Consider the following 12363-nt stretch of genomic DNA (forward strand, 5'->3'; position numbering starts at 1 on the left):
CTCCGTTTAACACCCTTGGTATTTTCTTAATCTTCCTTTCCTCCAGCACAGCCTTCCAACCCCCATCCTGTGACTGTAGTTAAGAGTTTGAACATTTGACCCCCAAACAGTGGACGGGACTACAGCACCAACTCCTCTCCCCCTCTCCCCAGGCTTTCTTCACATCCAGAGAGTGTGATACATACTTGCTAGGGTTCGGGTCAGGACCTCCGCTCGTCTCCCAGAGTGGCATTATTTGAATGTGACAGAACCTTCAGAGGTAGGACATTGTGAGAGGTCTTCCGGCCATGGGGGGTAGGTATGCTCTTGCAGGTGATGCTGGGGCCTCGGCCATTTCCTTCCCCTGCTTTGGTTTCCCACTGCCGTGAGGTGAGCAGCTGTGTTCCATCTCGCTCTTCAGCCACAACGTGTTGCGTTGCCACAGGGCCAAAGGCAGCAGGCCCAACCGGGCATGGACTGGGACTCCAAAATTTGTTATCAAAGCAAACCTTTCCCATACCCTCCACATACACTGCTGTCCTTCCTGGCCCCAAGTCACACTGAACAGTTTAAACAGAGACAGGAGACTGCAAGTCTGGCCACTCGGGCAGATGGGAGATTTACACAACAAATACACAGCCAGAATCATTTCTCAAGCATATCGGAGTTGTTCCTTCTGAATGGTCGCTCATCAGGTTGATCTTGCCAACCCGGCTTCTCCGCTTGAGACAATGGCTTTCAACCTGTGGGTCGTGACCCCTCTGGGTGGGGGGTGGGGTCACCTAAGTCCATCAGAAAACACAGATATTTGCATTACAATTCATAAAAGTAGCGAAACTATAGTTATGAAGTAGCAACAAAAATAATTTTAGTTTTCCACAAGATGAAGAACTCTATTTAAGGATCGCAGCAATACACAGGTTGAGAACCCACTGCAATAAGAGGACAGGGGACTTAGTGACAGACCAGGACTTCATGATGGTAGAGACCAGGTACTCTCCCCTTGAGCTGCTCCTCAGAGGCATGTTCTTTGATATGGGGATGGGCCTAATAACTGATTCTAAGTCAGGGCTGTCTCCTTTGGTTATGAGCATGCCACCCAGTTGGATGTCAATCTCGGTGAACAAACATTAGCATAAACTTTCTCAGAAAATTTCTCAGTCATATTAAAGGCAGCTCCTTTGGCTAAATTCTTCTTTGTGTAACTCACTATTTCCTAAGCAAATAAGTAAATCCTTTCTAGTATCAATTTGGCTACTTCCAGTTTCTCCCAAAGCAGTCCAAATAGTTTAAGATGCACTCAGTAACAGTTCTCAGCGCTTATTTCCTGGTTGTAATCACTTCCTCCATCCAGCTAGGAGGCTACGTCATCCCGTCATCCTCTCTGCTTACCTCACTACGTGCCCCACCCGGCCCCTCCTGTGAGCCACATCATCAGCTCCTAGTCCGGGAGTTCAGCCTTAGGTGAAAAGAGCCAGCAAGCCACACTTTCTCCCCCTCAGGCTGCTCCCTTAACCTTTGACCTTTCCCTGCCCTATTTCCCTCTGGTTTGCTTCTGCGGAATGAGCAAACTGGAATCAGTGGGTCAACGTTCTCCACAGCTGCTTCACGTTAAGCTGAATCAGGTTTTATCCCTTAGTGGAGGGGGGCAAGGTGGTGGAGGATAAAGCACTGTGTTTCCTGGCTGGAGGGGGGAGGTTTGCTGATGAGTCATTTACTTCCCTGAGCCCCGGGGGCCTTACTGTCAAAAGTGTGGCTCTCACTCAGCAATTTTGAGCTGCAAATTACTGACGTGTCACCCACGGAGTGGGAGTCAAGGCAGTGATAGTAATTAGCCGGGCGGTTCATGCAGGGCCTGGAAAAGCAGACTAGCGAATTTGGACTTCATCCTTCAGACACCAGGGAGTCGAAGAAGGATCTCTGTCATCTCTGTCACCAGATAGATCTGAGGGGGAGAACTTCTTGTTCAAGAGACAAGATGGGGACGGGAAGGAGGCTAGGAGAATAGGGAGCAAAAGTGAAAACTCTGACCTCAGACTGTAACTTCGAGTGGAAACACAGGGTGAGACCAGAGGCTACCCGGAGGCGGCTTGTGTGGGGTGGAAAGTCCTCACCTCTCTCTCTCCTAAGCCCGACACCCAGCTCTGGGCACTTTTTAACTCTGGCAAGGGCAGGAGGAGGGATAATGTGCGGAGGAGAGAAAGAAACAGAAAGTACAAATCTCCCTTTTCAAACACGAACTTCAACCAGAATAATCAACACCTGGAAAAGAAAGGGGTTTTGTTGAGGACTCCGAGGAGCTGATCTTGATTGCGCTCCTTCAGCACCAGGCTCCATGCTAGCCACTGGCTCTGATGCCCCATGGAGCAGCTAATCAGTACGGCCTCCCCTGTACAGATCTCATGGAGGCACGGAGAGGGGGCAAGTGTGGAAGGTGATGGAGAGCACGGATTGTAAGTGTCTCAGAGCCCAAACCTGAAGCACACGGGGGAACCAAACACCTAAGAGACTAGAGCAAAACAAGACGCAGAGCATGCAATGTCTACCGACCCAGAACGCATATTCTTCCCTATGAGTCCTACTCTTAGTAAACAGTGTCCTTACGGAAGAGACACATCAGGCACGGCGAAACAACAGTTTATTCTTAGCAGACCTGTACAAAGCATAAGGTACTATTTCCAAGGGGCTGGAGCGGTGACTCAGCTGTTAGGAGCTCTTGCTCGCCTTACAGAGGACCCAGGTTTGGTTCCCAGCACTCAGACTCACAAGTGGTAACTCACCACCGCCCGTAACTGAAGCACCAGTGACCCATACCATCTTTTGGCATCCACAGGCACCGCGTTCTATACAAAGACACACAAACACATAATCTCTTGATAAATAAATATTTTTAAGATACTATTTACAAAAACCACCACAGATATACAATATCCCAAAATAAGACAGTCATTTAAGGAAAATTATAATGATAAAATTAGGTGATATTGAAGAAAATCTAAGTATAATACATAGAGATGCATGTCAAAAAGGGACAATTTATACAAATTATTTAGTATTTCCCCATCAAAAGCCCAATAGAGCTTTTCATATAATTCAATAAGCTGAGTGTTCAATTTAGATGGACAGCAAAGAGTCAAGAAAGGCTAAGATGCCCTTAACTCAAAATTCTAGGTGGAGAAGTGGCCCATCAAATATCTGATTTTATTATAGCAATCACAATGAAAGCAACATGAAATTGGCACAGGAATTAACAAATGATGACTAGAACAAAAGACCCTGTAATGGACCACATATATTAGAAAATCTGATTTCTGATGAAGGATATGCACTGTGATTCTTTGACAAAAGCTACCCAATCTCATACACACTCACACACACGCATGCATGCACACTTGCATGCACACACATACATACGTGCATGCATATGCACACTTACATGTCTACTTAAACACAGACCTATACACATGCATGCATACACATATATGTATGCAAATCATACATGCACACTCATACACACACATGTGCACACACACACACACACAAAATTTCAGGTGGTTCCAGGTCTTACATTAAAGAAAAGCCTTGAAATCCTTGTAAAACAATATAGAATATCTTTATCACCTCAGGTAGAGACAAGTGCCTTAAAACAGAAAGAGCAGTCACACATGGAAAGGCAGACACATTTGACCACACTGAAATAATTTCTGCCTGTAAAAATGTATCACGAGAGACTAACGGAAAGGAAAAATGTAGAAAATGTTTGCCATGCATAATCAATAAATAATTAGGGTTTAAAACAGCTTAAAATTAAAGCAGACAATCCAAAAGAAACAGTCACAGAAATCCAAAGGTATTTTCCAGAAGATGAAACAAGCATGACCACGGGGCATGTGACAAGACATTCAGTGTTACTACTTGGAGAAATGCAAAACAAAACCACAGTGACCCATCATGTCACACCCAGCCACAAGCCCATGAAAATTGAAAGTCTGGGCTGGGAATGTGGCCCAATGGAGATTCCTCCACTGAGGCACGCAGAGGCCTCTTAGCTCAGCAGGTCACTGACCCATCAAACATAAATATGTATTATACCAAGCACACAAAATAGCATCAAATTGGCATAGCAATTAACAAACAGATAAATAGAACAGAACCAAGGTCAACCACTAGAACCACACACAGCAGACAAAAAAATCTGGCAGTGGCAAGTGCCAGGGCCATCTGCTCCTGAAGGCAGTGTAGTTGGCATGGCCACTGTGAAGATTCCACACGTATCTCGCCTCCCGGTAATTTCGTTGCTAATCACGGTTACTGGAGCATTTCCACAGCTGTACAGATGTATATTAGGGTAGAAGTACATTGGGAAGCAAGAATGGCCATCTGTAACCATTTGTTATGAGGTTGACTATTAAAAGAGGGGAAACAAAACAGAGAATAACAAGCGTTGGTGACCATATGGGGAAACTGGATTTCTTGGGCATCACTGCCAAGAGTGTAACCTAGTTAAGCTTCTCTGGACAACAGTGCGGTGATTCTTCAAGAAGTCAAAATTAAAAGAGTAGCCTAGCAATTCCACTATGGTCTGTACGTGAAAGAGTTGAAAGTGGAGAATTGAATGGATGTCTACTATGCTGTTATTGACACGCATCAGAAAGTGAAACACCTAAGGCAGTGGTTCTCAACCTTCCTAATGTTGTGACCCTTTAACACAGTTCCTCAAGTCATGGTGACCCCCCCCCCCGCTATAAAACTATTGTGTTGCTGTTTCATAACTTTTCTACCATTATGAATCATAATATAAATATATGATATGTAGGCTATTTGATATGTGACCCCACGCAAGTCACAACCCACAGGCTAAGAAACACTTTTCTAAGAGTTTATCCAGGGAGGATGGATAACCCAAAGAGGGTGTGTACAGGTGGTCTCTGACCACGATAGTTGGACTTGGCTGCTTTTTCGAGTATATAATGGCGTGAAAGCAGTGAGCGGTCAGTAGAAACCATGTTTTCAATTTTGGAAATTTTCAGTTTCCCTGGGCTCTTTCTCCTGACTCTGGGCAGCAGCAGAGAGCTGAAGTTTCCAGTCAGGGGCTGAAACACTCTAGAGGGGGCTGAGCTGCTTGGCGAGCTGGGCTTGCCTTCTCATCAGCTCCTCCTTCAGTGTTGCTTTAGGGCAGCTTTACCTACACCCTGGGATACACCAGCTTTACTCCTGCTTGCTCCTGACTCTAAAATCCCGAGTTCTAACACAAACCTCCTTCTAACCAGTACCTCACAGTCTTAAACTGTGAGGTTAATACAAAGTATCAGCTGTGGCCGACTAGGGCAGGAAGGTTTGTCAGACACAGAGGAACAGGAAGTCTGCTGTGAGATCCCCCACCTAGAAATGTCAGGGAAGCTACAGCCATGAAGTCCCATCAACGGGACTGCCTACACATCAGCCATGAAGTCCCATCAACGGGACTGCCTACACATGACCTGAATGAGGACAACACGGGTTGTTATTCTCTCATGAAAGAGGAAAGGTCATGAGTGCTCACCCCAGAATAGGAACTACATACGGACAGCTAAGGAGAGCTGAGAGTGGGAGACACAGAGGGGGGACCCCCAGACTGGTTATCTGATAACAAATGCCCAACACCTAAATCATATACATACAAGTCATGTTATATGGACGGAATAGGTTATATATATGTTTGAATATATATGTAACAATTAAGTAAATAGGGGCCATGAATTTGAGAGAGAGAGAGAGAGAGAGCAAAGATGGGTGCATGGGAAGTGTTAGAGGGAGGAAAGAGAAGGGGTTAATTATGTAATTATGGGGAAAACACACAATTATATTTTAATTTCAAAAAATTAAAAATATTTTAAAATGTCAATTGTTTATCTCTGTTTTAGCAATGAACATATGGAAATATTTAATACTAACTTTAATAAAATACACATGATGGGGTGGGTACTACTCAATCACTAAAAGGAAAGAAATCTCTACAGGCAGACACCTTGTATGAAACTTGATGGCATTGTGATAAATGAAATAACACAGAAGGGCATGCACCATGGTTGTGTTTAGTTGAGGTCCAGGGGGTAGTCAGATCCACAGGAGCAGAAAGCAAAATGGTGGTTGGGGTTGGGGGTGAGAAGAATCGAGAGTTATTGTTTGCATTTTACTTCTTTGGTTTTGCAGGACAGGTGCCTGTGGAGGTCACAGGACAGCTTGGGGGTTCTCTTTTCACCACGTGGGTCTCAGGGAGGGAACTCAGACCATGAGGCTGTCCTTTATACCACTGAGCCAGCTCGAAGACCTGGGAGTTACTGCTGAACTGGCACAGCTTAAGTCTGGGAAGATGGAAAAGTCCTGGGGATGAGTCCTAGCTTATTTCCTGCCGCTGTGATAATAACCGTGACCGAAAGCAGTGTGGGAGAAAGAGTTGATTTTATCTTTCAGCTCACAGCCATCACGAAGAGAAGTCAAGGCAAGGACTCAAGCAGAAGCCACTGGGTAGTGCTGCTTACTGGTTTGCTCTCCCTGGCTTGTTCAGCCTGCTCTCTAATACGTCAGACCACTGCCTAGGGATGGTACTGCACACAGTGGGCTGGACCCTCCCCCATCAATCATTAATCAAGAAAGTGTCCCCATAGATGTACCCAAAGGCCAATTTTATGGAGGCATTTTCTCAGCTGAGGTTCACTCTTCCCAAGTGTGTCGAGCTGACAAAAACACTAACCAGCACGAAGTGGATGACGGGTGACGGCTACACAGTAGGAATGTGTACTGTTTAAAGCCACCGAACTGTACTTTGAAAATGACTGTTTCAAAACCTCCCAAAATAGTAAAGGGAAGGCTATATATGTTTTTATATGTTCTTTACAATAAAATATTTATCACTGAGCATAATAAAATGTTTTAAAGTTGAAAAAGAAAACCCTAGAAAACATCCACATATACATTAGTACAAGACGAGACGACTTGGGAAACCGTACACATATACACTGTGCTGTTCACTATACAGCAGAACCCGTGAGCAAGCAGGGCACGTGCCACACTTGGGAATGAAAAGGGAAGCTTGCAAAATGTTACCCTCCAATTACAGAAGAGTCAAAAGCATGACATTTGGGGACTAGACAGACAGATTTAAACTTCTAAAGCAAAGCGTAAGGATAGGTCTCTCCAAATTCAAGGGAGTGGTTCTCTGTGGGTTGGGAAGGAGACATGTCTTCTGAGAAAGGCAGAGGGTTCTGAAACACTAGCAGTGGATATGTGGGTGTTTATATTTTATAGGCCTATTACATTATATTATATGTGTATTACATGTACATAAACATTGAGAAATGTGTAATATTGTGAAATCTTTAAAATGCTTAACATAGCAGACAGATGGGGAAAACTCCATGTGCTATCTTGGCAGTGAGACTTTCCTATTGACTTTCTGTCTCTATAAAATACTCCGCAATCCTTGTATAGGAAAGTGGCTTTCAGTTATATTACAGAGAGGGGAAAGAAATAAAGAGAGCTTTTCCCTCTGGTTTGTTCAGAGAAAAGAGAAGTGGGAGGAAACGGTAGAGGCATTGGGCTTCCCCCAGCTCTGCCAGGAACAAAAGACTTTAGGCAAAGAGCTACTTGGAGGTAATACAGTCTAACCATTATCTTGAGGGGGTGGCTATTCCTTTAACCAACTCCCCAGTCCCCCAGAAAAATCCCTGACAGTTTCAGGAGTGGGTAGAGGGTTCCAGCACCACTGGCCTTTTGAAATATACAAGGTTTAGCCACAGGACTCAGCCAGCTCTTGTGAGACCTGCAGACCACAGCCTTGGCACAAGTCCCCCTTCAACAGCCTGCAAAACCAGATGGAGGAGAAGGAAAGGGAAACACACTGGGCCAGGAGATGGTTTGAGAAACATGCTTCAATCGCCTCCGTGCATCCGGGCCCTGTGACTGCCCCGGAGTTCTCATGCCAGCACTGTTTCCTTGTGCCCCCAGTCTGACTCCCAGTAGCAGGGGCCTGGGGGGCGGGGAATGCCCCACCAAGACAGCATCTCCAATCATTCATTTTGTTGAGGCAGTTGGTGTGTCTCACAAACACGTGTTTGTGGACCATAGAGAGAGCTGTCCAGCCCCGCCTTATGTAGTAGGCAGGCCAATCAGAAGGAAGTATTGAAGTTAAATGTGTTGAGACTGAGAGCCAGTCTTCCAGGCACAGGGGGCTGTGTGAGCTTGGTATGAGGAGAATCATAAGAAGTTTTTGTTTTGTTTTACTAGAATTACGACTATGAAACCAAGCCTGACCATGGCCTAGTGAGGCTGTGAAAACTAACAGAGCAGCATCTCAAGGATTCCTTTCTACCAGGCAGAAGGACTCACTATATGATTTAGGCACTGAGAAACCATGGAAGCATTTTAAGAAGGGAGGTACAAGTGGGTCCCTTCTATTATGAGTAGAACGATTTGCCTTTTAGTGATCCCAGAGGCCAAACAGATTCTCCTGGACCAAGTCCAGGCAGACCGGGAAAGGGCATTGTGTCAGCTTTCCTCACTATGACAAAGTACTAGGGAGAAACAACTTATCGAGTGGAAAGGTTTGCTTGGGATCCTGGGTTCAGTCCATGGCTGATTGGCCTTCTTGCTTTCCATCGTTGGTGACAGAACGCATCATTGCAGAAGAGACCTGTTCATCTCATGGTGACCAGGAAGCAAAAAGGAAGACAGGAAGCAACTGAAATCCTAATATCTCCTTCAAAGGGACACATCCCCAATGACCTAACCTCTTGTCAGAAGGTCCCACCTTCAAAAACTTTACTACCTCTCAATAACACCACAGTAAAATCCAAGCCTTTCATACATAGCCCTTGAGGGACACTCTAGACCCAAGCCATGACAGGCACACACAGCCCAAACTGCAAACCCAAACCCTGCCTGCATCATTTACCTGCATGGCTCACCTGCTGCAGGAAGTCCCATGTGTACTCCGAGCAGCTGATTGGTCATCTGCAGGGCAGGCTGATGTGAGAGATGAATAAATCTCTAACTGACCTAACAGAGTCCCCCACATGAATCATCAACTCAAAACAAGTGGCTGAATAACATGTCTCTGTACTATTAACTATAGCAATTTAAGCAATGCACACATGTGTGGAATATGAAGAAAAGACATGTAAGAATTCACATCGGATGAAAAGTAAAATTGATACTCCGAGAGAGGAAGCAAAGGTCAGAGGTGGGGCCAAGAAGATTCAGCTTTATCTGTCAAAGTTTTCATTTTAGACAGATTCCTCTAAGACTTCTGTGTTAAAAGTTAATTGGGAGAGCTGGAGGTGGTGGCGCACACCTTTAATTCCAGCACTCGGGAGGCAGAGGCAGGCGGATCTCTGTGAGTTTGAAGCCAACCCGGTCTACAGAGCGAGTTCCAGAACAGTCAAGACTGTTAGACAGAGAAACCCTGTCTAGAGAAACAAAAGAAAACAAAAATTGATTTGAAAATAAATTGACAAAAAATCCCTTGACAGTGAGGAGGTGTTAGGCCGGTCCTAGCTCCCCTCTGCTTGCTCCCACAGTAAAATCTGGGTCCATGAAGCCCTGTTTCCTACTTCACCCTAATTCCAACCCGAGTCTGGGCCAGAGGTATTTCTGACCCATTGTAGTCTTTCTATAAATATTTGTAAAAGCCCTTCTTTGACAGGCTCAGAAGTAGATTGCTCTTCCCAAGACTGTGCCCCACCTTCTCCTACCCCGGGGCAGTGTGGATCAGGGGCCTACACTCTCTTTTGTGGGCCCTTTTTTCCTTCTTGATTACCTTTATCTTTCTTTCTTTTTTTGTTGTTTGTTTGTTCTGTTTTCTGAGACAAGGTTTCCTCTGTGTAACAGCCCTAGCTGTCCTGGAACTAGCTCTTGTAGACCAGGCTGGCCTCGAACTCACAGAGATACACCTGCCTCTGCCTCCCGAGTGCTGGGATTAAAGGCATGCGCCACCACTCCCAACTTTGATTACCTTTCCAAATAGGGTACTTTTAAACAAGTAGCATTCCTCTAAGCAAATACCTGCTGAAATCAGACTTAAACTTTCCCAAAGCAAAAATGCTCTTTTCTAAGCTGCTGAACTGGGGCTGAGGGCACCAGATTACTGTGTGATTCTGAGAGGTGGATCCGGAAGCCCCTCCATTCCAGCAGGGAACAATGAGGGGTGTTACTCTTGGGGGGTAGGCAGGATACAGTTGATGTCTACATCCTGTCTATGCTACGCTAAAACACTTCCTGGGGCCGGGGGCCAGATTTCTTGAATGTAACTTAAGTCGGAAGCTGCATCAAGGCCCTGCTAAAAATGTAGCTGTTTGTTAAGGGGAGAATGTGGGGAGAGGATAGAATACAGGGCCAGGAGTGGCTTCGTTCATGGTCACTCAGCAAGGTTGCGGCGCCTGGAGACAGGATGGGGATCCAGATCCAGCCAGATGCAGATCCAAAGCAGTGAGAGCAAAGCCCATCCTGAGTCTCATAGTCTCCTGAGAGTCACACCAAGGAGAGTCACACCGAGGAGAGTCACACTGAGGCCAGAACGGGGACAGGGCAACCCCAGCCAAGGTGACCTGAGGAGGTCCTAAGACTAGGCCCATCCCAGAATTCTGTACTCTGATCTGGACTCTTTCTCTTCTGCCTTTGGCCCTATTTTGTGTCCATCAGTACTTGGGAGCGGTGTGAGCTACTTCTTCATAAGGCCTCTTCAACTGCCTCTTTGTCAAGCTGGCTTGCAGCCTAGAGAGTGTATACAGTGTTTCCACATGGACAGCAAGAGCTTGCTGGCTTCCTAGAAGGAAAGGAAGTAGCGAGGGTAGAGGGAGGACCAAGGCTTTCCACCCACCCAGAGCTTTGGTTTAAAAATGAAGAGACTTGCAGGGGCAGGCGGTGTGGTGACTGGCTTCAGAGTCACCCAGCCTCCCTTGCTTTCCTGTTTCCTGGAGCTCAGCATGACATCACAGCCCACCCCAAGGAAGCACAACAGTCATCAGCCAGAGAGGGCAGAGCCATCTGTCTCCAAACATCAGCACGGCCAATGCAACGCTACCCACACAGTGACACACACACACATATACACACATACACACACACACACACACACACACAGTTAGGACACAGGAAACCACACTCCCCTTATCTAGCTAGCTAAGGAGCAGGAGAAGCAGGGGTGGGGGGGGTGGAGGGTAGGAGTCTGAACCCTAGGAGGAATGCAAGGAAGAACCTGCCCCTCCCCCACCTAGCCACACTACTAACAAAGGTGGAGGAAAAGCCAGGTGAGCTCCAGGTCACAGTAGAATGACTTGAAGGTGAGCAGCTGCTGCTGAGTCACACAGCCTACGTGAGCCATATGACGCGGCAGGTGAGGTTAGCGCTCCCTGGGTGGGACCTTGCCAGAATAAGAGCTTCAGAACCCTGAGAAATGTAACGGGAATGCCCGCGCCTCACAGACCGAGAGGGTCGCTGTGCGCTCGCAACCAGCGCCCCCTCTGTGTAACCTGGATGTTGCCACCAAGAGTCTCCTGGGAGTGACAGTCAGAGGACCAGGGCCATTTCCTTGAGTGCATCCTGTGAGCTAGATCCCAGACATCAGACCATTTAACATGATACAGAGGCACCACCGACCCCAGGTTAATAATGTACAGTTTAGGCCAGAGTGACCACCTACTCTGGGTCACACACTTTGAGAATAGGGGCAAGGTGCAGAGAGATGGGATTGAAAGGCAGGTTCAGCATAATCCAAAGCACATACCCTAGAGACAACACAATCAGTGGCCAATGAACCCTTAATACATTGGTTTTCAATCTGTGGTTCATGACCCATTTGGGGTCAAATGACCCTTTCACAGGGGTTGCTGAAGACCACTGGAAAACACAGATATGCTATGATTCATAACAGCAGCAAATTTACAGTTATGAAGTAGCAATGAAAATAGCTGTATAGTTGGGGTGAACACAACATGAGAAACTGTATTAACAGGTCGCAGCTTTTGGAAGGCCGAGAACCACGGCCTTAATGTATCATCAGAGAGGGTCTCAAGCAAGAGCCAAGGCTGAGCTTTGCCTTGCAAGGAAAATTGACCTGGGTTCGGAGACCCTGTAAGGACTAAAAGAGAGGCAGGAGTCAGGGCACAGAAAGCAAACAGAAGCACCCAGAATCTTCCCACATGCATTGTAATGCAAGAACATCACCTCTCAGGGGTGGGGGGACCAAGGAGGTCCCTATGTTGCTGAGGGGAATATATGACAAACTGGAAACACGGCACTCACACGCACTCCTGTACATATAAACGCACACATGTGGTTTTTTGTTGTTGTTGTTGTTGTTTTGGTTTTTTTTTTTTTTTTTTTTTTTTTTTTTTTTTTTTTGTTTTT

The sequence above is a fragment of the Alexandromys fortis genome, unplaced genomic scaffold (genome assembly GCF_014885135.2).
Source record: "Alexandromys fortis isolate MF-2015 unplaced genomic scaffold, M_Fortis_MF-2015_v1.1 scaffold_29, whole genome shotgun sequence".
Taxonomy (NCBI): domain Eukaryota; kingdom Metazoa; phylum Chordata; class Mammalia; order Rodentia; family Cricetidae; genus Alexandromys; species Alexandromys fortis.